This window comes from Phalaenopsis equestris, unplaced genomic scaffold (assembly GCF_001263595.1).
Source record: "Phalaenopsis equestris unplaced genomic scaffold, ASM126359v1 Scaffold001326, whole genome shotgun sequence".
NCBI classification, from domain to species: Eukaryota; Viridiplantae; Streptophyta; class Magnoliopsida; order Asparagales; family Orchidaceae; genus Phalaenopsis; species Phalaenopsis equestris.
Genome location: NW_018165765.1, coordinates 223,960 through 249,053, shown reverse-complemented (window position 1 = coordinate 249,053; position 25,094 = coordinate 223,960).

Genomic DNA, 25,094 nt, shown 5'->3' with positions numbered 1-25,094 from the left:
GTGTTGTGTCAAATAGGAGCAATTATATTCTTTACACTTCCTACAGTTGTTATAAAGAACATTGGCTAATTTAAAGTTTGTAGTTCTGAAGACCGACTAGGCAGGGAAGATACTAACTCTCACTCTAGAGTTCCCTCGATTTCCCTCCATCTGGGGGCAAACATCTCGTATCAGAAACTAAAACAACAAACCAAGTTGGGGGCTTCAACCTGTCACTTTAAAGTCCTCTAACTCTACACCCTTCAATGAATATTTTGCTATTTATTTGCACTCAATCATATGAACTACCTTCTGATTCATACAACGTCATGTGATTATTTCCAATTGTTGACTGAGATAATACTAGCCCGGTTCCTACATGTTCTCACAACAAATTTTAACATCTAGATTGACCAAATCAATAATTTAATCAATGAAGTGCATGGATTTAAATCATCACAACTTCTTCCAACATTAAAGATCAATACTATCCACAACTTCCATCCAACACTTGATTACTTATCATTTTAAGAAGAAAGATAAAGAAAACTACTCAAAATCCATGAAGAAAATAAAGTCACACTTTAGTTTAAAAGTAGAAATCATTGTTAAACCAAAAACAAGTCACAATTAAAACTAAAAAATAGTCTAAAACAAAAGATAAAATTTTATCTCAAGGCCTCCACTAAAATCTTGATGTTCCTTTGAATCTCTTCTTTTTACAACACTCTCAATATAAAACTAAAATAAAAAGAATAAATATGTGATGCCTGAAAGTCTATCCAACTAACTCCCTAATTTTAGAACTTTCAAAACTTTCCTAGTACTTTCAGGACCCCTTTTAATGTCTCAATCTTCCTGCTTTTATAATTATCCAAAAGATGCCTTGGTATCACTTTAAAATGTGTTTTGATTCGATGTATTTCCCAAGAGATGCATCCTTTCGCAATAATTTTCATCCATGGTGGTTGTAATCACCTACTAAGTCAATAGGTACCTCAAAAACCTCTTCAAAACTTGCAAAAAATGAATTTACTAATCTAATAACTGCCACTGCCGCTTAGGCACAATTTTCTCTATTAAACTGGCGCTTAAGCACCGGATCTGGTGCTTAGGCGTCAAAACATTTTTGCATATTTTGCACCTATTTACTCCAAATTTGATCATTTTTCACTCCTTTAAGCATTTTTCACCTTTTACCTGTACCTGAAAGAAAAACACAAAAATACATATCATTAAAGCGCAATATCTCAAAAATAGGTATAAAAATGTGTCTAAAAACACTATATATTTAGGCGTATCACTTTGTATTTGTTCCAAAGCTTCAACAAATGGAATGTTTATCGTTAATTTCCTCAAAATTTTCAAAAACTTCAAAAATTGATTATCTCGATGTTCTTGCTTCAATGTTTGAGGAAATGGAGGTGTCGGTCTTTCTACAGTGATTTTCATTGGCTTAATAAGTTTTTATGACTTAAAATGAAAATCTTCACCTAATTTTTCATTTTTCACCTCATCTTTTTCTACTTCATCTTCTTGTTGAACTCTATTTTCTAATTTTTTTCCACTTCTCAGTTGAATACCTTTAATTTACTCTTTTTTCTGATCTTTTGGATTTACTTCAATATTACTATGCAATGTTCTTGGAGGTCTATTGCTAAGTGTAGTAGCAGTACATTCCAATTGATTTTCCATGTTTCTGATTGCAACTCCTTGACTTTGTAATTGATTGTAATTGACTACCTTAATTGACTACCTATCTACAATATCAATTCTTCCATTGATAACTTTTTCTCCTTGCTCTACAAATTATTAAAACCTAGGGGTAATAAGTTTTTTAAGCTTGGTTCCCTTAATTGTTAGAGTTTCCCAATGGGTTCGCAGTGTTGTTTCCCAATTGCGGACTTGCAGCATTAGAATTATTATTACTCTAACTAAAATTTGGATGATTCTTTTTACCAGGATTATAATAATTGGCATAAGGATTATTAGAATGATTTTTTATTGAATTTAAAGTCTCATAAGAATAATGAGATTCTATCATTTGTCCCAATGAGTTCTCCTCAAGCATAGGAGCTATATGAGAATAATTCATTCCATATTTGTCAATCTTCTTTGTTATACTAGCTATTTGGGCAGCTAAAATAGATATAGCATCAGAATCATCAATACTAGCTACTTTTTTTGGATTTGCCCTTTTAGAGGGCCAATGAAAATTATTAGTAACCATCTCTTCAATTAATCAATATGCTGCATCTAATGATTTTGACATTAATGGTCCACCAGCAGTAGTGTCAATTATTGATCTAAGAGATCCAACCAACCCATTATTAAAAATTTGAATTATTAAACAATCTAGAAATGCATGGTGTGGACACTTTCTAAGGAGATCTTTAAATCTTTCCTAGGCTTCATAAATTGATTCCCCTTCCAATTGATAAAAAGATGTGATATCATTTCTAAGCTTAATAATTTTGGAAGTTAAGAAATATTTAGATAAGAATTTGTGTGATAAATCTCCTCATGTTCTAATAGATCTTGATGATAATGAGTTAACCACATCTTAGCTTTATCCCTTAGTGAAATATGACTCTATGTCTGACGACATCATTTGACATTCTATTATATTTAAAGGTAGCACACATTTCTAAAAACTAGCAAGGTGTAAATTAGGATATTTAGTAGGTGTTCCTCCAAATTGATTGTTTTGTACCATTTGAATAATAACTGGTTTAAATTCAAATGAATTGGCAGCTACAACAGGGTTTTAGATACTCAAATGAATTTCAATTGTTGTAGTACTTGCATAATCTCTTGAAGGTCTCTGATGATGTTCATTTTCATTTCTAACATTATTTAAATTGCAAGCCATTTTGCTAAACTGATCTTTCTCTTTTTTTGTTTCTAAATTTTTCTAACAGCTCTTTCTAACTTAGAGTCGTAAGGTACTAAAATTTCAAATCTTAAACTACGCATAAATTGAATAAATCAAGTAATTAAAAATAAGCAAACACACTAAAATAAGAAAATGTTAAAATTAAACTACACACTCTTTTTTTTATCTTTTTAAAACAAACTAAAATAAAATACTAATATTTTCCATTACTTCCCCTTAAACAACGCCAAAAACTTGATACAAGATTTTGTATATGCAAATATTTATGAAGTTGACACCACTCAATGGCTCCAAAAACTTGATGCAGGTAGATTTAAAATAAATATGCAATATAATCCCAACAAAAGTACTTTTTGAAAAAAATAATTTATCTTTTAAAACTTTTTAAACTCTCAAATCTCTTTTAATATCAAGGCAAGTATACTTATTTTTCAAGTAATAAAAGGCTCTAATGGAGTCCTATATATCGATCCCACAGGGAAGTTGGAAAATGCTAAAGTAATGTATGAAAATTATTTTATAACAAAAACAAAAAAAATAAAAGTAAAGTGCAAAATTTGAAAATTGACTACTCAGGTGATGTTGACCTCACTTTTAGTTGAGGTTTAGTTTTTCCTCTTTAGTAGCCTAAGGTCTAGCCATAGGATTTCCCTACTAACTATTCTTATAAAATTAGAAATGGAACCCTCAACATTAGAAATTCTACACTCTTCTCCACTCAACTTGGAGTAAAACATATTGTTCCTAACCTCTAGCACTTTATAGGTGGGGTCACTATGGGGGAAACTCAAGTTGAGTCATCCATAGGACTGCTGGACCTTAGGGTTGACCCTGGGTGTTGGTCTAGGGCTAAGGCAGTCACTTGCAATCATTTACACTCACGATCACTCACTACCTTGCTTTGGTCCCTTGATACTTTTGGGAGACTCACGTAGGTGGTCCCCTAAACCCATTAGCCCTAGGCTAGGGTTTGGCTAAGACCACTACATAGAGGACCCAAAATGGGGTTTTCATTGGTCCATGTCTTATTGATGGTAGTTGGTACCTCAACTCTACCAAGACACCCAACCTAGCTTTTTGCCCCTAAACTCTCACAAATTACCTAGATACCCTTGAGACCCCAAATTTGGCCAAAATTCCCTGGCCAAAATTCCCAAATTTACTGGCCAAAATTCCCAAATTTACCCAAAATACCAAAGTTGGTTCAAAAATCATTTCAAGCACCTTGAACCAAACTACCCAAAATCACCAAAATTAGCCAAATTACCAAAATACCCCTCTTTAGCCCAAAATTCCAAATATTCCAAAAATTCCAAAAAATCCCAAAAATTCCCAAAACCTCCCAAATATTCCCAATTTCATTTTTATAAAATATCACATGACCTAGTTTGGCCAATTTGACCAACTTTGATCATGACCCCCAAACTTTGATCATTACCCCCAAATTTCCCTTTAAAGGCCCATATTTTCCCCAAATCACTCCAAATGTCTAGCAAATTCATCTCAATTTATCTCAATTTCAATTCTAAACTCAAATTAACTCTTGATATGACCAATCTAGATAAAATCCAAGCTTAATTTGGGCATCATTTGGACCCAATTTTGATTTAAACCAAAAACCCAATTAGGGCGCTATGACTTAGTTCCACCAAACTTAACCCATAGGCCACTCAATTGGCCACAATTTGTGTTGAAAAATATTCATAACATCCCCATACATCAAAATTGACCTTTAATTAGCTATGGTGAGACCTCAAGTTTATTTGATTTCAACCTAAGTCCAAAAAGCCCCTAAATTGCCCTAAATTGGCCATGTCTCAAAATCTCACCAAATTGAGGACCTCCAAATTGAGGGCCTTAACCTCAAAATTTCTAACCCCAAAATTTTCACTCCATCCCTTCATGAAAAATCTTCACAACGCCTCCCTTGATCATGTGGACCATTCAATTTAGACTTATCCCAAGGCTAGCCCAACCTAGACCCATGTATAACGCAACATGCCCAAATTGGCCAAATTTAGAAAGTCCTTCAAATTGACCTACCAATTGAACTCAAAATCACTTCAACCCTTCACCAAAAATCTTCATGAAAATCATCTAAAGAATGCTTATCAATCTATTGGGTCAAATTAGATGGCTAACCTAGCCCAAACCCAAGCTTTGATCACTTGAACCCACATTGAACCTATGCATTAAAGATGGCCGAACTACCCCAAAGTCAACCCCAAAGTCTGGCCGAACTACCCCAAAGTCAACAAATTAACTCCACCTCAGCCATTGGTTAGACCCTAAGACCGAGTCAAAACCCATATAACCATCTAAACTAAGCCATGGACCAAATGTCCCCCAAATTAAAGGGATTTTATTTTCAAAAATGCACATGCTTAAGATACCCTTACCAAAACTAAACCTCATTGCATTAAGTTGCTTTGACAGATTCCGTTGGATGCCCTAAGCACCTAGCCACCTCCCCCTACAATGGTCGGCCGACCTAGTCACCGGAGAAGCTCAAAACCAAGAGCCACTCCCATGGAACTTCACCCAAATCAAACCTAGAGGTAAGCTCAGCCAAATCAAATTGTAGAGCACCTCTGCCCTCCACCTAAGCACCAGAATGCACCCAAATATTTGCCCTGAGAGCCACCCCATGACAATTTTTATAAAAAATCACCTCCACGTCCATGGGAGGTGTGCTGAAAATTTCTTAGAGAGAGACCCTCAAACTTCTCACAGAGCCTCTGTGAGATCCCCTCAGTGCAATCCAACCCTTTTCCCCCACTGAATTCCACTATGGAAGCTCAATTTTGAGCTCAAACCTCTGCCAAAAATCAGGATAGAGCTCATTACACTTCCATAGTCCACCAAACTTCAATTACTTGTGCCCACACCTTAACAACCAAGAAAGAATCCAAAGCCCCATAAAATCCCCCTTCCTCAGAGCCTTTACCATAGCTCTAGACCAACACCCAAATCTGGTCGTGATCAAAATCATATCTAGGCCTCACACCAAGACCAGAGAATCAGTCTCTAGCCTCATTGGATCCCAACAAACGTGCCAAGACCCTCTGATTGAAGCTTCACTTCTCAGAGCCAAGGTATTAAACTTCTCCTCTCGAGCCCATTTTGATTCTCCATTTAATTAGGCTTAATTTAATAGCATGATTGTCGTATAGATGTGTTCGTCTCACTTAGAAGATTCCGTAGGATCAAACCCAAAGTGATTTGGTTGAGTCTAGGCTGAGATATTAAGGTTTTAGTGTGGACGGTCACGGGATCACTCCATCGGGGACGATGACGGGGAGCCATTGTGGATCAAGCGTGTATCGAATGGATGGAGGGGATCGAGCCGGACAGCGCTTCGGAACATAAACTGCAGGCTGAGTCAGTAGCTATGTGGATGGTGGCGTCCAACCAGAGTGCGCCACGTACGCCTTCAAAACTGCCTAGGATCTAGTCAGCACGCGCTGTTTGAATAGATAAATAGGGATTTTCCTTATTTATTTAAATACCCCTAACTTAAAAAATTCATATCTTGGTGTTGAAAAATCACAAAAATAAAATAAAAATACCCTCTTGCTCAGTAAACAAAGGAGAATAATGTGGAAATAATTTTAAGTCCATTTGATGCAAATTTTATTTTTAATTAACTAAACATTGATTTGAATGTTTTAATTCTCCATGCATGTAAGAACATTATCATGACTTGAAAATTTAGCATGATGTTATCTCTGTCTTAGAGAACATCCTTTGATTTTTTTCAAAGTCAGAGGAGGTTTCTAAATAGGGATCCATATTTTTCAAGTTTATATCTATTATTTGCATAAATTAATCATGATAATTAGCATGTTGCTAGAAAATTCCAAGAAAATTTTGGAAGGTCCACCATGACCAAAGCAGCTTTTGGAAATAATTTCATGGGTCAAGTCGTTTTAAATGTACTTAATTTTGAAATATATAAACATTTAGATGACTTGATTTTTGATCTCCACTATTATCTATGATCCAGAGAACTCACCATAAAAATTTCAAAGTATTTTGAGTTCATTTGATAACTTAAGTTGATTTTTAAAAATAAATATCATTTTGGCACTTAAATGATTTTAAAAAAAATCAAAATATAACTAAAAAATTTAAAAAAACTTATTTTTTGAGTTCTCTATGATGAGGGATATTTTCTAAAAATAAAATGATATTAAAAAAAAACTTAATTTTTAGCCTATTTTAAATATTTAAATAATTAAAAATACAAAAAATTTACAAAGATAATAAAATTCATGAAAATGTTCTAAATTGTTTTCTAAATACTTAACAACTATTGGAATATTTTTCTTGGTTTTCTAAATAAAGATATTGAATTTTAAAGCTTAAAAATAAATTTTAAAGAACAAAATGAGTTTTCATTAAAAATATTTCCAATCAATCAAATAAAAATCAGAAAAATCTAAAATTTTCTTCTTTGAGTTTTTTGACCTTAGGAGGATTTTTCAAAAACAAAAAAAGTTAATTTTCCCCATTCGAAATATTTTATACTTAATAAATATCCCAAAAATCAAAATAATTCTTAAAATTCAGATAAAATTCCAAAAATTATGAAATTTGGTCTAAAGGCTTACCTAGTTTAGGTCTACCTCTAGTAAGAATTTTAAGGGATTAGGATTTACCTTCGTCAAGTTAAGGATTTTCTTTGAAAAATCTCATTTTTGCATAAAAATAATTATATAAATTAAATTAAATTTTGAAAAATCATATTTTCCCCTCTGATGTCTTAATTGACCCGTGAATGAGGTGGAATAAAAATTTCAGAGTTATTTGATTTGAATTTGACAAATTATGAAGTGTTAGAGCCTCAGGGGCAAATGTGTAATTTTGGAAATTTAGCCTTAATTAACATTTAGACTTAATTCAAGGAGGGAAATGGGTAACCTCTGATCTTAATTTGGATGTTTAAAACATAAGCGATTAATTGATAGAAACCCACCTCTTTTTTCCATTTGAAAAAGATAAGTTAATAAATTTTTAAATTATTAAAATTTGGAAGTTTATTAAAATAAAATGAACCTAGGGCTTAGAAGTATGACTTTTGAAGTCAATAATTAATCAATTTAATACTCCTATTTTGATTTTCAAATAAGATTCAAATCATGAATTATGACCACCTAAAGCTTAAACTTTCAAAACTAATTAAGACACTCGTATAGGTCTTAAGGGCTTAGTAGTGACTTAGGCTGAATCAAGTTTCATTTAAATAAGGATTATAAAAGTAAACATCATTTAAAATTAGAACATTTTTAAAAAATTAGAACATCTTTTGAACCTACGATTACTAACGAGGCTTCCCACGGTCTAAATGAAATTATGGAACTCATTAAGTTGAGTTTAGTAAGTTCATTTGGACTAAGTGAATCCAATAGAAAATAGTGGTGCCAAAATGAGGGAACCGTGAGATCCTAACCGGTGTCGCTCTAATCAACTTTAACATGCCCCCATAAAAATTTAAAGAACTTCAACCATTGGGTCACTTGATTTGACCTTATAACTTGACGCACTAGAAAACTCAAACTTGTCACAGCAAGGAGCTCAGCAAGGAGCTTGAAGGAGCTTGAAGCTAGCATGATGGGCAGCACGGCCATCTTCAACAGTAAAACCTGCCTTCCCCTACTAAACCAATCTTCCTTCCGTAGAATTAAACTACAAAGCGATAGGACTGAGGTTTCTTGCTTATGCAGCGTAAATCTTCACCTTATATTTAGGCCTTTGTAAAGCTCTGCTATATAATATAAGCCCTAACTCGTCTTAGGATTCCGAGGATGTCATCTGTCACGACCTAAATCCTCACATCTTCCAGACTATTTGTGTGATAGTTTCACACGAATGTAAGCCCTAAATAATAAAATTGGCAGGATGGAACACTTAAACATTTCACCCCAAAAATGAAGCCAAACATTAGGATAGCTTCGAATGTCACTGAGGTTCTCCTCTGGATCCATGACAACCCCTAGTTCTTCCTCCTTTGGACTCTACGACCTCTACAACAAAATATTCCAAATTTGAACCAACCCCCTTTCACACCTCTACGTCTGATCTCATTGAAAAGTCCTACCCTTTGAAACTCCTTGAAGATAATATTTTCTAATTTTTATTGAGTGTCTTCTTAGGTGACTTTGGTAATTTAAGATGTAATTAACTATGTCCAAACCCAGCTTATTATAAATCCTATTTAATTTTTTATATTAAATAAGGGAAATTGTCGACAAATATAAAGGTTTCGCAGACCAAACGGATGTCATATATTCCTTAATTTATTTGATCGAGCCTCATCCTCAAGTCTTGTATTTATCCTTCGAGATAGATACAGGATTTGAGGTACAACACACTTTAATTTAAACTATGAAAAGTATGACGTCAGTTTGATTTCATATTTTTCTAAAACTAAATATATATATATGTAAATTAAAACGTCCTTCCGAAGCGAGCGACGGGATTTCGATTTCGTTGACCGATAGCTTCTTACGGGCAACAACTCTCCAACACACAAAATAGCGTGGACAAGTGAATGCTAATTAAAATGATGATGTAAGGCTAAAGAAATTAAAGTAAACTAAATACTAAACTTTCAAAAGTAAAATTGCCAAAATTAAAAGAAAATTTTTTTGTGACAAAAAGTTCAAATTTAAGAAAGCATCTTTCCCTTTTAATATGAGTATATGGAATGTGAAAAAATTGAAATCATTTGAAAATATATTTTAAAACTATTTTGTGCCAAATAGGAGAAATTATATTCTTCACCCTCTTCTGATTGCTATAAAAAATATTGACTAATACAGACTTTGGTCCCTAATTTTGTGGTTAGGCTGGAAGGATAGCGGCTGCCACTCTAGAGCTCCCACTACTCCCTCCTCTGAGGGCTAACAATCTTGCATTAGTTTTCAATCAACTGAACCAAATTTTGGGTTTTAATCTGTTACCTTAAAGTCTCAAATTCTGCATCCAACAAAGTGTATTTTTCTATTTATTTGCACTCAATCCCTTAGATGACATACTCTCCCCTGAAATCAAATGTGATTCTCCTTGTGTTGTCAGAATCATATCTCATTTAAGAACATATGTCTCTCAACAAGTTTTAACATTTTAATTGGCCAGCTCAAAAAGTAAATGAAGATCAAAGTTTAAATCATCACAAATTATTATCATTTAAAACTGTGGAAAACAAAATCTATTCTTCACAAAACCATATCTTCAAAGTTCGGAGAACGATAAAGAAGACTACTCAGAATTCATGAGAAGGATACGATAAAACACAAATTTTATATATAAAAGCAAATTTACAAAACAAAAAAAATACAAATAAAACTTATCTCACAATCCTTCCCAAGAAAATCCCTAAAAGTTCTCTCCAATCCTTTCTCTTTTTACAATCACTCCCAATTCTCTCTTAGAAATGTATTGAAGAAAAAATCTCTCACCTCCCCTCTCCGCTTACAACCCTAAAAGAAAATCTCCTCTTCTCTACTCATGCCACTTTCTCTCTCTCCCTCACGTCACACACACACAAATGAGAAGTCTTATTCTCTTACTTTAGGCTGCCTCCTTTGGAAAAGAATTCAAAATTTCCTCCAAACTTCCCTAAAAAATTTAGTTTTTTTCAATTCAAAAGATGTGTCATTGGATCTAAGAGTCATATCCCTTCATATAAAAAACCTTCCAAAGTGTCTAGATGCATTGAATTACTCCAAGAGGTGTGTAGAACAAGTGTCTTTTTGAAATTCACGCAAAAATTTGTCTCGTATTGCCTTAAATTGAAAAAGTCTTCCTTGGCACATCATTCACCAGTTCTCTGTATTTTGGGTCATCATTCACTAGTTCTCTCTGAATTTTGGTGCATCATGCGTTGATCTAGCGCATGATCCACCAGAATAAAAAAATTGGCTCTTTTTGCTCTAAATTTTGTCCATTTTGCCATTTTGCCATTTTTCCTCCAAACGCCTAAAAATGATATACCTACAATAGAAATAGAAAAATACCCTTCTTTAAAGTTTAATATAACCAAAAATAAACATAAAATATGTATTTAAAATAATGTATTATTTTGGTGTATAAGTAAGCACATCCAAAAAATTCATGAGCTAACCAAAAGAAGGAATGTGAATTGAAACCCTGCAAGTATCCCCCAATCTGGCTAGGAGGAAAAATAATAGTTAATACAGCAATTATCACATTGTATGCGTGGCTATAGAGACATAAATACCCCAGAGGTAATGCAGCCATTACCAGATCATATACCTAACAGTAGATGCATAACTTCCCCGAACCAACATCCAGTGCAAGCTCAATGTTATACTCTCTCAAAGTGTGCTTGGTGCTAATAGATGGAACCAAATCAAATTTATGCAAAAACTGCAAAGAAATGATGTTAGATAAAATAAAACAGAGATCAGAAAATATGACTTGAATGTGATGCCCACTGTCTAGATCAGTGAGGCTAGAAATGTAGCCCCAAATAGTATAAATCTGCTTGAGGCAAGCCTTTAATCTCATTGTGGAAAAGAACACAGCGACAACATCAGTGTTAAGGAAAATCCCCCAAAACCTACTATCCAAAATCAGATTCATAATTAATAAAACTGGGTAAAAGCATATACGCTGTACCCTGTTATAAGGGCTTCAAATAATTCACCTAGTATAATAGTATATAGGAGGGTGGGATATCCATCATAATGCCATTTAGCCATTTTTTGGCTAGCCAATCCACAACAGCATTACCTTCCATATGAATAAAATAATAATGCACTGTCATATGGTTAGTGTCAGTGATATTTTTAATACATTTTAGTAAAATTATAATATTCCAAACAGGAGGCAGGTTTTCAGTGAGAGTATGTAAAAGGCTTTGAGAGTCAGTTTTCAGCATAACTCTAGAGAATTGAAACAAGATAACCACCTGTAGAGTAGCAAGAATTGCTTGAGTCTCAGCCTCTAGTGGAGATGAGACAACACATGGGCAAAGTATGCCAAACACCTACTATTGAAATCCCAAAAAAGGCCTCCCATCCCAGCATTATTAGAAGTAAAGCTACCATCATTGTTTGCTTTGATCCAATCTTGTGAGGGTGGTCTCCAACTAACGAGAGTTGGTCTCCTACCACTCGGAGGTGATAAAGAATATCCTAAGGCATTAACAGTCTTGCAAGATTTAAAATAATTTTCCAATATTAATAAAATAGTATTAGCATCCGTAGGAGCAAAGGGTCTGTATTTGTGGCTGTTTCTAGCCACCCATATAAATCACAAGACAATAAAAGGGAAATAAAGAAAATTCTTGTGAAAGATACCAGTTTCCGGCCATATATGTAATGAAATTTCTAACATCAAAACATTGGGCCAAGTAATGCCAAGATAATTTCCAAACATCTCCCAAACCCATCTAGCAAAAGAGCAAGTAAAGAAAAGGTGGTGAAGAAATGCAGCCTCAAGCTTACAAATATAACAACATGAAGCTATTATTAACCCTTTCATCTTCAAAATGTCATCCAGAGGTAGAAGATTTTGTAATGATCCAGATAAAGAAAGAGATGGAGGGGGAGACATATTGATGCCAGATGTACGAACTTCACCTCCAATTAGGAAAAGTATAAACATGAGAGTAGATCATTTTATGGATAGATGTTTATGAGAAAACATCCACAGAGGTAAATATTTCTTTTGAGCATTAATAGGGATCTTAGCAATAGAGTGAGCCTCCTCACCAACCCAAGAAAAGAGCATAGGTAAATTTCAACTATTGTTAGACAAAAAATTCAGAGACTAATAATTCAGTATCATTAGATGAGTGAGAGGTGATAGAAAGGATAGAAGTGCTCCAATGATCATTCTAAGAAGATATATTACTCTCTCCCACATCCCCAAAAATGAATTTAGAGGCTACATCAAGAGCAAGAATGATAGCTTTCCAAACTTTGGAGTCCCTAATTTTTCAAGAAACATTAGAAGTGAGTATGAAAGAACAATATTTATGGAACATAAATTGAGCCCCAAGAGAATCTCGAGCTCTAAATTTGAAACAAAATTTACACATACTAATATCAACTACCTGTTGTAAGGTTTTGAAACCAAGCCCCCCCTGAGGATATTGGTTTGCTAATATGATTCCAATTGGTCCAGACTTCGCTAGTATGAGTGCGGCTCCAAAGGAATTTATTGAACAAGACCTCAAGCTATTTTTGATTGATCTTTTTATTCTTGAGAACTTGCAAAGCATAGAGAGGTAGGGTAAAAAGCACTCTTTTTAACAAAGTAAGCTTATCACCATTAGACATGAAAATCTCTCCAATTATTAATTCTTGACTTAACTTTCTCAGAAATCTCATCCATTTGGACTTGCTTTCTCCTCCCTCACAGGATGTTAACTCCCAAGTATTTATGGGGAAGGTTAGCAATCTTAAACCCAACAAAAGTCGAAGCCCAATTAGAAATATGATTGTGGACACTCTTACCAAAGTAAAGAGAGGATTTAGCTAAATTAAAAACTAAGCCAGAGGTATTCTGGAAATCTGTCAAGAGGGTTATTGTGGCTTTGATAATGTATTTACTAGCATTGAAAAAGAGAATGGCATCATCAACATAAGTAAGATGACTAATTAAAACTTTGGATTTGTGAGAGTATTGTATATGGGGATGCTGCATATGCAGTTTGTTAACTAGCCTAGAGAGATAATCAAAAGCAATTATAAAACAGTTGGAGAGAGAGGATCTTCATGCTTAATACCTCTATGGATGAAGAAGAAACCATGAGCTTTACCATTCACTAAGACACTGTAATGGTTATTAGTTAGCCATCTTTTGATAAGAAAAATGAAATCCTGATGCAAGCCTATAGCCTACAGAACATTAAGTATAAAATCCCAGCTGATGGTATCAAAGGCATTTTTGATATCAACCTTGAGCACCATGTTTCCCCCTCTACATTTTTTATCCAGGTCTTCAATTATCTCCTGGGCTAGAAGAATATTATCAGTGATCTCATGACCTTTTATGAAGTCAGATTGTTGTGGGGAAATGAGGGTGGAGAGATGAGGCTGTAACCTTTTCACAATAATCTTACTCAACTTTACAAAGAAGCGTAGTAAGGGAAAGATGGAAAAAATATTCCCAAGAGTTTTTGTCATTTACTTTAGAGAAAAACACAATTGTTGGAGAGCTGAAACATTCACCTGGATTTTCTCCAAGGAAAATACTTTGAATTGCAAGGATTACCTCCTTTTTAATGATATCCCAGTAGTGAATATAGAAGGAAGAGGGCAAACAATCAGACCCAAGGGCTTTATTGGGATAAAGTGATATGAGAGAAGAAAGAGGTTCCTCCTCATCCAAGAGCGAGTTAAAGAAATTTTGGAAATGTAGCTAGCATCATCATTAAAGACATTGCAATCCACAGGAAAAGCCTGAATAGTAGATTTATAAAAATTAGTGAAGTAGAGAACAACACTTTCACCAATATCTTCCATATTGGTTAATGTCTAACCATTGGCAGTTTTGATCTTCAGAATGTTATTAGTTTCTTTTATGCTTTAATATGGCATGAAAATAGTTAGTGTTTCTATCACCAAACATAAAGGATATGTTGTTAGCTTTTTGTTGAAGAAGAGTTTCTTCCAAGTTGATTGCTTCTAAAAGAGAAAGGTGTGCTAGAACACGTAAAAACTTTGTTCACAGTCCATATACTCATTGTAAAGGGGAAGGATGCTTTATTAAATTTGAACTCTTAGTCAGAAAAACTTTGTTTAGTTTTTATTAGTTACTTTTGAAGTTCAGCAAATAGTTTAGTCAAATGAGTTCTTTTAACTATATTTTACTTAGCATACATGCAATTACATTAGATTTAAATTTTGAACTTAAGTTCTGAAGTTTGAATTTGGAGTTTTACATTATAGACATAAGAATTTGCAGCTCCATGTGGGATCAATAAATAGGAATCCCTTAGAGCCCTTCATTACTTGAGCGATATGTATACTTGTATTATTATTACGGGTTTGACAGTTTAGATTTTAAAAGATGAAATTATTTTTACTAAAGTGATTTTTATTGAGATTAAATTGCATATTTGTTATTAGTGATGCCGTGTGTGTTTTTGTAATGTTGAAAAATATTTACAACAACACAAACCAATCTCCACATCAAGTTTTTTGCACCGTTGTCGGGGACATTAACGGTAAATTAATTTATATTTTAAAACATATTATTTGGACTGAAAAACTATTTGTAGTTTAATTTTAATATTTTTATATTTTAGTGTGTTTGCTTATTTTAATTTCTTATTGTGTTTGTTTATGTTTAGTTTAATATATGAAAATTTAGCACCTTATAATTTGGAATTAGAAAGAACTATTAGAAAAATTCTAAAACAACAAAAAGGATAGATAATTCTAGCAGAATTGCTTGCAGCTCAATTAATTTTGGAAATAAACTTAACGTCATCAGAGACCTTTAAGATATTATGTTAATCATACATAGATGAAATTTATTTGAGTATAGAAAACCCTATTGTAGCTGCCAAGCCATTTGAGCTTAATACAGTTATTATTCAAATGGTACAAAACAATCAGTTTGGGGGAACACCAACTGAAGATCCTAACTTACACCTTGTTAATTTTCTAAAATTATGTGCTACATTTAAATATGATGGAATGTCGAATGATGTGATAAGACTTAGAATTTTTCCTTTTTCACTAATGGATAAAGCTAAGACATGGTTAAACTCAATAGTGCCTGGATTTATCAAAACTTGGGGAGACTTATCACAAAAATTTTTATCTAAATATTTCCCACCATCGAAAACTGGTAAGATCAGAAATGATATCTCATCTTTTTGTTAGTTTGAAGGGGAATGAATTTATGAAGCTTGGGAAAGATTTAAAGATCTCCATAGGAAGTGTGCACATCATGCATTACCAGATTGATTAATAATTCAAACTTTTTATAATGGACTGATTGGATCTCTTAGATTGATAATTGACGCGGTTGTTGATGGATCATTAATGTTGTTGATGGATCATTAATGTCAAAACCATTCGATGAAGCATATTTTTTAATTGAAAAGATGTCTACTAATAATCTTCAATGGCCCTCTAAGAGGGTAAATTGTAAAAGAGTTGCTAGTGTTCATGATTCTGATGAAATATCTATATTGGTTTCCCAAATAGCTACTATATCAAAGAAGATAGATCAATCTAGAATGAATTATTCTCAGATATCACCTGTGCATGAGGAAAACTCATTGGGACAAATGATAGAATCTCATTCTTTTGAGACTCTCAATCTTACAATCTTATTATGAGACTTTAAATGCAATAAATAATCATTCTAAAAATCCTTATTCAAATTATAATAATCCTGGTTGGAAAAATCATCCAAATTTAAGTTGAAGTAACAATAACTTTAATGTTACAAACCATTAATGGAGGAACAATGCTGCAAACCCATTATGAAACTCCAACAATCAAGGAAATCCAACTTATAAACCTTATTACCCTCCATAATTTAGTAATTTACAGAGGAAGGAGAAGAAAATTTCAATGGAAGAATTAATATTACAAATGGGAAGCCAATTACAAACCCAAGGAGCTGCAATTAAAACATAAAAAATCTGTTGGGATGTATTGCTACTGCACTTAGCAATAAACCTCCAGGAACGTTGCCTGGTAATGTTGAAGTTAATCCTAAAGATAAGAAAAAAGACCAAATTAAGGCTATTCAACTGAGTAGTGGAAAGAAATTAAAAACAAAGGTTAAAAAAAAATTTGTAGTTGAAGTTGAGAAAGAAGGAATGAAAAATAAAAAGTATGGTGAAGATTTTCATTATGAGTCAGAATATCCTATCAAACCAATGAAAATTACTATAGAAAGATCGCCACCTCTAGTTCCTAAAAGATTAAAGCAAAAAAATTAAGATAACTTATTTTCAATATTTTTGGAAATATTGAGGAAATTAATTGTAAACATTCCATTTGTTGAAGTCCTGGAATAAATCCCAAGCTATGTGAAGTTTATGAAGGATATACTTAATAAGAAATTGAAGTTTGTAGATAATGAGACTGTTACACTTAGTGAGGAATGTAGAGCTATAATTTAGAAGTAGTTTCCTGAAAAACTGAGAGATCCTGGTAGTTTTACTATTCCTTGTGCTATTGACAAATGATTTTATGGAAAAGCTTTATGTGAGCACTGTCTGAAATAAGACATATTATTTCAGCATCTAACAATTTTAAAATTTCTTTCTTTACTACTTCATTCATCATAGGATTTAATCTCCTTTGAGGATCAGCTCTTAGTTCATGTTGATCTTCTAATAAGATTCTACGCATACAAATTGAAGGACTGATTCCTTTAATATTAATTGATGTCTATCCAAAAGCTTTATTATATCTTTTCAAAGTTTCCAACAATTGTTGTGCTTGCATATCAATAAATTCTAAGGATACTATTATAGGTAATGTAGATAAATCTTCTAAAAATGCATACGTTAAAGGTGTATGAAGCGTTTTCAGTTCTAGTTCAGAGGGTTTATCAATAGATGAAATCAAATTCTTGTTACTTTCTGTAGAATCTAACATTTCAAATATTTCCTAAACGTAATCCATATCCTCTTCACTCACATCCATAGATTCATCTTGAATTTTATCCTCATCTTGAGATTCCATATATTCCTTTTTAAATTCTCTTTCAAAAGTTTTCTTGAAATCTTCATGGCTTAGATATTCATTAATATCCATTCTAAAGCATTCAATCTCTTGCTAGTTTGCAGGGTATCTCATTGATTTTATAATATTAAAAGTAACCTATTGATCACTAACTTTCATAGTTAGTTCTATTTTCTGCACATCTATCAAAGCTCTTCTAGTGGCTAAGAATGGTCTTCCTAAAATGATAGGAATTCCTTTATCTTCCTCCATATATAGTACAATAAAGTCCACATGAAAGATAAATTTATCGATTTTTACCAAAACATCTTCTATAACTCCTTTAGGATATGTAATCGAATGATTAGCTAATTGCAGAGTTAGAGTTGCAGGTGAAATATATCTTAATTGATAACGACATAAGATTAATTCGACATAAGATTAATTTAAGATTAATTCTGGCTCCTAAATCATATAAAGTTTTGCCATAAAATTATTTGCCAATAGCACAAGGAATTGTAGAGCTTTCAGGATCTTTAAGTTTTTCAGGATGCTTTTTGTGAATTATAGCGCTACACTCATTTCTGAGTGCAACAGTCTCATTATCTACATACTTGCTTTTCTTATTAAGTATATTTTGTATGAACTTCACATAACTTGACATTTGTTTTGAAGCTTCAATAAAGGTAATGTTTATCATTAATTTCCTCAAATTTTCAAAAAATGTTGAAAATTGATGATCTCTATGTTACTTCTTCAATCTTTGAGAAAATGGAGGTGGTGGTCATTCTACAGTGATTTTCATTGGCTTAATAGGATTTTTTGACTTAAAATGAAAATCTTTACCAAAATTTTCATTTTACACCTCATCTTTCTCTACTTCAACTTCTTGTTGAACTCAAATTTCTAATTCTTTTCCACTTCTGAGTTGAATAACTTTAATTTTCTCTTTGTTCTGAACTTTAGGACTTACTTCAACATTACTAGGCAATGTTCATGGAGACCTATTGCTAAGTGTAGTAGCAATACATCCCAATTGATTTTCCATGTTTCTTATAGTAGTTCCTTGACTTTGTAATTGACTACCCATCTGCAATATCAATTCTTCCATTGAGAACTTTTTCTCCTTACTCTGTAAATTATTAAAACTTAGGTTTACAAGCTTGTTTCTCTTGATTGTTGGAGTTTCTTAATGGGTTCGCAGTGTTGTTTCCCCATTATGGATTTGCAGCATTAGAAATATTATTACTCCAATTAAAATTTGGATGATTCTTCCAATTTGGATGATTCTTCAATTTGGATGATTCTTCCAACCAAGATTATAATAAATGACATAAGGATTATTAGAATGATTGTTTATTGCATTTAAAGTTTCACAAGAATATTGAGATTTTATCACTTTTCTCAATGAGTTCTCCTCAAGAACAGTTGTTAACTTAGAGTAATTCATTTCGTTTTAGTCTATCTTCTTTGATATAGTAGCTGTTAGGGCAGCTAAAATAGATATAGCATCAAAATCATGATTACTAGCTACTCTTTTTGGATTTACCCATTCAGAGGGCCATTGAAAAATTATTAGTAGTCATATCTTCAATTAATGAATATGCTTCATCAAAGGGTTTTGACATTAATCATCCACTAACAGCAGCGTAAATTATCGATCTAAGAGATCCAACCAACCCATTATAAAAATGATTGAATTATTAACCAATCTAGCAACGCATGGTGTGGACACTTTCTAAAGAGATCTTTAAATCTTTCTCTTTAAATCTTTCCCAACCAAGCATCATAAATTGATTCCCCTTCAAATTGACAAAAATATGTTATATCATTTATAAGCTTAGAAGTTTTTGAAGGTGGGAAATATTTAGATAAAAAATTTTGCGATAAATCTCCCCATATTTTGATAGATCTAGGTGCTAATGAGTTTAACCACAACTTAGCTTTATCCCTTAGTGAAAAAGGAAAAAGTCTAAGTTTGACGACATCATTTGACACTCTATCATATTTAAATGTAGCACACTTCTTAAAAACTAGAAGGTGTAAATTAGGACCTTCCGTAGGTGTTACTCCAAATTGATTATTTTGTACAATTTGGATAATAACAGGTTTAAGTTCAAATGAATTAGTAGCTATAATAGGGTTTATGATACTCAAAAAAATTTTATCTACTGTAGGAATTTCATAATCTCTTAAAGTTCTTTGATGATGTTCATTTTCATTTCAAACATTATTTAATTGCAAGCCATTTTGCTAAACTGGTCTTTCTCTTTTTATTTTTTTCAAAATTTTTAAAGAGTTCTTTCTAACTCAGAGTCATAAGATACTAAATTCTCAGATCTTACACTTCATATAAACTGAATAAAGCAAGTAATTAAAAATAAGCAAACACACTAAAATAAGAAAATGTTAAAATTAAACTACAAAAGCTCTTTTTTATATTTTTAAAATAAAATAAAATAAGATACTAATATTTTTCGTTACTTCCCCGAAAATGATGCTAAAAGTTGATACGAGATATTGTAATGAAGTTGACACCACCCAATGGAGTCAAAAACTTGATGCAAATAGATTTATAATAAATATGCAATATAATACCAACAAAAATACCTTTTATAAAAATAATTTATCTTTTAAAAATAATTTATCTTTTACTTTATCTTTTACAACTCTTTTTAAACTGACAAATCTCTTTTAATATCAACGTAAGTATATGTATCGTTCAAGTAATAAAAGGCTCCAAAAGAGTCCTAGATATTGATCCCACATGGAAGTTAGAAAATCCTAAAGTAAATTATGAAAATTATTTTATAACAAAAACAAAAAAATAAAAGTAAAGTGCGAAGTTTGAAAATTGACTACTCAGGTGAATGCTAATTAAAATGCAGATGTAAGACTACAGAAATAAAATTAAACTAAATACTAAACTTTCAAAAGTAAAATTGCAAAAATTAAACAAATTTTTGTTGTGCCGAAAAGTTCAAATTTAAGAAAACATCATTCCTCTTTACAATAAGTATATGGATTGTGATGAAATTGAAATCATTTGAAAATATATTTAAAAACTGTTTTGTGCTAAATAGGAGCAATTTTATTCCTTTCCCTCTTTTGAGTGCTATAAAGAATAATGAATATTCCAGAGTTTGGTCCCTAATTTCAAGGTTAGGCTGAGAGGATACCGACTGCGACTCTAGGGATCCCACTACTCCCTCCCCTGAGGACTAACAAACTCGTATTAGTTAACAATCAACTGAACCAAATTTTGGGATTTTAATCTATCACATTAAAATCTCCAATTCTGCATCCAAAAAAGCATATTTCCCTATTTATTTACACCTAATGTCATGGATGACATACTCTCCCATGAAATCAAATGTGATCTCCCTATGTTGTAGAAATTATATCTAATTTAAGACCATATGTCTCTCAACAAGTTTTAACATTTTAATTGACCAGATCAAAAAGTAATTGAAGATCGGAGATCAAATCATCACAAATTATTATCATTTAAAACCGTGGAAAGCAAAATTTATTCTTCACTAAACCATATCTTTAATGTAGGGAGAAGGACAAAGAAGACTACTCAGAATTCATGAGAATGATACGATAAAACATTAATTTCATATATAAAAATAAGTTTATAAAACAAATAAAATACAAATACAACTTATCTCACAATCCTTCCTAAGAAAATCCATAAAAGTTCTCCCCAAGTCTTTCTCTCTTTAGAATCACTCCCAATTCTCTCTTTGAAAAATAATTAAGAAGAAATCTCTTACCTTCCATCTCCTCTTACAACCCTAGAAGAACCCTAGAAGAAAAACTAGAAGAAAAACTCCTCTTCTCTCTCTCTCTCTAACTCACGCCACTTTCTCTCTATCCCCCATGTCACACACATACATATGAGAAGTCTTCTTCTATTATTTAATGTTGCCTCCTTTGGAAAAGAGTTCAAAATTCCCTTCAAAATTCCCTCCAAAATTCAACTCTTTTGCATTCAAAAAATGTGTCATATGATCCAAGAGTCATATCCTTCATAAAAGAACTTTCCAGAGTGTCTAAATGTATTGAATTACTCTAAGAGGTGTGTAGAACAAGTGTCCTTTTAAAATTTGAGCAAAAATTCATCTCGAACTATCTTAATTTGAAAAAAATTGTCCTTGGCACATCATGAGCGAGTTCTCTGGATTTTGGCGCATCATCCGCCAGTTTTCTAAATTTTGGCACATCAGGCACCAATCTGGCGCATGATGTGCTAGAATCCAAAATTGACTTTTTTTGCTCCAAATTTTGCCCCTTTGCCATATTTGCTCCAAATGCTTAAAAATGATATACCTGCAACAAAAAGACAAAAATACACTTCTTTAAAGTGCAATATCACAAAAAAAATGTAAAATAAGTATTTAAATAGTATATTATTTTTGTGTTCCAGAAAGCACATCCCAAAAATTCATGAGCTAACCAAAAGAAGGCATGAGAAATGAAACCGTGCAAGTATCCAACAGTCCAGGCAGGAGAAAAAATAACAGGTAATCCAATCATTATGAGATCATATGTGTGTCCATAGAGGCATAAATTCCCCACAGGTAATGCAGCCATTACGAGATCATATACGTAACATTAGAGGCATAAGTTCCCCCAACCAACAGTCAGCTCAAGATCAATGTTATACTCTCTCAAAGTGTGCTCGGTGCTAATAGATAGAACCAAATCAAATTGATGCAGAAACTGCAAAGATATGATGCTAGATAAAATAAAATAGAGATCAGCAAATATCACTTGAAGGTGATGCCTGTCGGCACAATTTTAGGTAAGGAGTTGTCCGTTGGAAGCTGTCAGTCGTCGGAATAAAAATCTCGTTGCATATATATATTTATTTATTTATTGAAGGAGCATTATACGTCTCCCTATGTGTTAAATAAATAAAGTTGATAAAAGTCTAGAAAAGAATTGCCAACTAGAAAATAAAAGAAATGTAATACACACTCAATAAAAGGAATCCTCAACCACATACAACTGAACCCAAAATAAGATAAGACAGTATACCAACTCAAAACAATATTGGGTATATAACCGAGCATGTACAAGTATACCCCAACCAAAAGAATTAATTCTAAAGAAACATAAATATACAATAATTGATCCAACTTGTAAGAGTTGATAGCAGTCAGATAAGCCGAGTTGCAGTAGTAGCTGTATGAGGTCGAAAACCCCATAGAAACTCCCTCGAAGCTACGAGCCATCATAAGTAACATCAGAACAAAAGCAAATCTTTGAACCTGCGATTAAATCACGTAGCCTCCAAAAAATAAAATAATTGAAAGAGCACTACATAACTCCTCTTTATTTAAAACATTCCCTGCTGGACCATTGAAGAGAGAAAGCCAAACAAATTGAAACCATAATGCCCATCATTACTCGCAGCCATTTCCTTCCTTTGACCTCATTTCACTGTAACTATCTGGCATCCCACACATCATAAGATACCATTCAAAATCTGCTCATAATACCCATAATATTTAATACGCATATAAGGCCAAAATTCTTTCCAGATTCCAGATTTTCAAAAAATTACAAACCCCTCGCTTAATAAACCACAAATTTTGCTCCCCTGAACCCTTCTCTTATTCAGAGGAAAATCATCAAATCGTTTTAACATCTACCGCATATGGTATTTGGCATTAAGAATTCTTCTCCATATTCAAATTCGTCTTAATTAATCAAAATCAGTAAAAAAACCATAAGAAATAATTCCCACAATTTGCTCATGATTATCCTTCTAGTAAACATATCAGAAACTAGAAATAAAAACCTTCTCCTTAAGTAATATGCTTTGATGTATACAGAAACTGAGCTAAAATCTCCAAATTCCAGAAATCAAAACTAAAAACACTGCAGTTACCATAACCTAGTGAACACCTTCAAACTTTAAAGAGATGTTAAAGCATAAAATCAAAGCCTAATAAAAGGAAATTCCATAGAATCTCCCAAAAATAATCGTTTTAGATGAGACTCTGGTAAGACACCTATCAATATTCTTTCCTCAATTTTACCTTTATCTACCAACCAATCCGCCGGGGAATTACCTTCTCAAAAAATATGCGCCAATCATGTAGAAAAATTATACTTTTCTATAATCGTTGTTATTCTATTCCAAATACCCACAACATTTCATTTAGGTATTGTAATCATATCAAATTCCTTAAAAAGGTTAATTTAATCAGTCCCAATAATAAGCTTTAAGAAGTTAAACGAAATAGCCACCTTTAAGGCTGTTATTTTGACCCCCAATTATTGAACTAAGATAAAAGGACACTTTTATAATGTGATACCGCCCACCTACCACATCTCACCTACCGCTCACCTACCGCCACCTACCGCCCACCTACCTCTCACCTACCACTCTTTTGCTTCTATAAATAGAGAGTAAATAGAGAGGGTGTGAACAAGGAAAGAGATCTTAAGCTACCACAAAGGAGGAGAGAATAGCTAGGAATAACTAGAGAGCTAGAGAGGAGGAGAACATCTTGAGGCCTTGTATCAAGGTGTCGCTTGAGAGGGAGGCCATAGAAGGAAGATGAGGGCTCATCTCTATGTATAAACTATGTATTCTCCATTTCTTTTGCCTTAGTGAACTATTTGATTGATTCCATCCCGTGGACATATATCCAGTTGGATCGAACCACGTAAATGATCTGTGTTTGCTTGTGTTCTTTGCTTCTCATTTCTATGCCAAGAAGTACATATCTCACAACAATTGGCGTCGTCTGTGGGAAGATCCATACTTCTTGGTTAGAGGTGTCCGCGTAAAGGTGTTTGTGGCCAACGACGAAGAAGAGGAGTTCGGTATTCACGAACATAAGAGCAAGCGAATCACGTCGCAGGAAGCCGAATCGCGACATATTCGGTGAGCAGTGGAAGCTTTGATCCACGAGATTCGCACTGCAGGTTGTGCGGTTCGGCGAGATGGAGGAGGAACAGTCCGCGAGTGAGGGCCAAAAATTTGCGACAGGGCTGCCAGCAGAGGATTTTGGAGCAGGAGTTTGGTCTTGCTAGCAGCTCGGCCAGAGGGAAGAGGCAGAGATCGTGTAGAGAAGGGTTTGAGGAGTTCCCTGTTCGGGAGTTCGCGAAGTAGGAGGACCTGAGCAGTTTGGCGAGGGGTGACGGCTTTAGAGAGGCAGTTATTCTTGAGCGAGAGACAGATGAGGAATTCATAATTTGTTCCACTAGACGCAGAGGAGTGCTTGCGGGAAGGAGGCTTGAGCACAGAACAAGAAGTTTTCTCAGGTGAACAAGTGTAATCTTTGCCAAAAGGGATCGAAGCTCTCCCTTCGGTTGGTGAAGGCAGTGGTGTTCACAAGGAGAAGGTAATAAAATTGGTGAGAATTTCTTGGACAACAAGGCGCTAAAAGGCAGTTTTAGGCTAAAAACTTTTGGTTGTTGTACAATAGTACAACATTTTAGTGATTTCAGCCTAGTTCCTGGAAGGGCAGCAGGTAGAATTCATTGGAAGAAATCCTAGCCACGATAATGAGTTCTGCCAAATT